Raw genomic sequence first — 1623 nt, forward strand, 5'->3', positions numbered from 1 at the left:
GTCCTACTAGGAGCCAAGCAGTGTTCTGAAACAACTTCTGGCTTTGTCCACATTCCTCTATGAAGGCTAATGTGCTCAGAATGGCAGATCACTATCAGTGACATGTCAAATGTTCCTGGTGATGGGTCTACAAGAACAGACTGCCCTGGAGTCAGTTGAGGTCCCCAGGCCATGGCCAAGAGGGAAAAAACTACAGATGAAGAGGCCCACTGCGCTAAGACCTGCTTCTTTGCCAGAAGGTAAATCCTAATGTATCAATGGAAGATGAGAACAGAGCAGAGATGGGAGAGAAAGGAACCTTCATTGCTCAAACAACATCCCACGGCCACCTACCCCACTCCAACTACTAGTACCTAACCACAACCATGTGTCTTCCACTTGACTCTGGCTCCCTCTCCTGCCATGGCCGAACCAACAGAATATCTCACCAGTTTTTTTAAGATGGATAAATTGTTCATTCTTCTTGGCCCCAGTCATTCCATCTATGAAGCAAGCAGATTCGCATGATCTCTAAAACAGTTGTGAAAGTTAAGAGGAAGAGCTATCAAATGTTGCTCATGTGCCTAATGCACAGTCTCTTCCCAACAGACACCTGTTTCTTTGCAAGGTATTCAAGATGATGTGGAATATGGATAAAACCCTCCTGGGTTCCTGGTGAAACCATTGGGGGTTTTCTTGTGCAGAGCAGCCCTGAGGCAAGGTGACTCTTGTAGACATAACCTTTTGTGGTAAATCCTCATGAGGTAGAAGACAGAGCTAGACAGCGCCCAATGATCACCAAACCCTCATGACTTGGTCTCTTCTCAGTGAGCTTCATTTAGTCCCACCACTGTGGGGAATGACAGTGGGGAGTTTTAAATGATAAATGACAGTCTAATGCTTCAAAACTGATGATTTAAAATCTGAAATAAGTTATTCCTAGTATGTAGGAACCATCAGTAGCCACCAGTTACAATGCAGGGATTACAACTTTAGCTGCCTGAGCTTGCATTCAAATTCTGGACAGCTTACATCTGTTCATGTGTGCAGAAGGTTTTTTTTTTATTTCTATGTAGTTAAGAACATTTTCTTAACTATCTATCTCACAAAGCCAATGATTTTTTTTTTTTAAGAAAAAAACCATAATAACCCTAATCAATCAATGCTGGGACAATGCTAGAACCTACTCTGACTGTCATCCTATCTTGTCTGAGCCCATCTGGTCCGTCAGCAGGAATCAGCTCTTCATCCAACCCAGGAACGACTCAAAGTCTACACTCTTTCAGATATGGTGATGGTTTGATGAACCTGTCACTCGCAGTCATTCCCCATGTTGATGCAACACATGAGATGAGAAGAGTTGTGAGGCTTAGTGATCCTTGGTATTAATGCTCGCCTAAAAGATGCTTCCTGCATCTGCTGGGCTCTGTTGTCCACATGAGGATGCTCCAAAAAGGCTTTCAACATACAGGATTTTTGTTGGTGCTTTGACTTGGACTACTCACCCTCCAGAACGCAACCAAGAGCATTTTGCTGCTTAGAACTAGTCCATTTTGGCAGTATAGTTTCACCCAGAGAAAAGGAGGGGAGCCTTTTCTCCTGTCCTTGACAGGCTTTTTCTCTCTCTACTTGTCCTGTTATATG

This window comes from Mastomys coucha, unplaced genomic scaffold, assembly GCF_008632895.1.
Source record: "Mastomys coucha isolate ucsf_1 unplaced genomic scaffold, UCSF_Mcou_1 pScaffold22, whole genome shotgun sequence".
NCBI classification, from domain to species: Eukaryota; Metazoa; Chordata; class Mammalia; order Rodentia; family Muridae; genus Mastomys; species Mastomys coucha.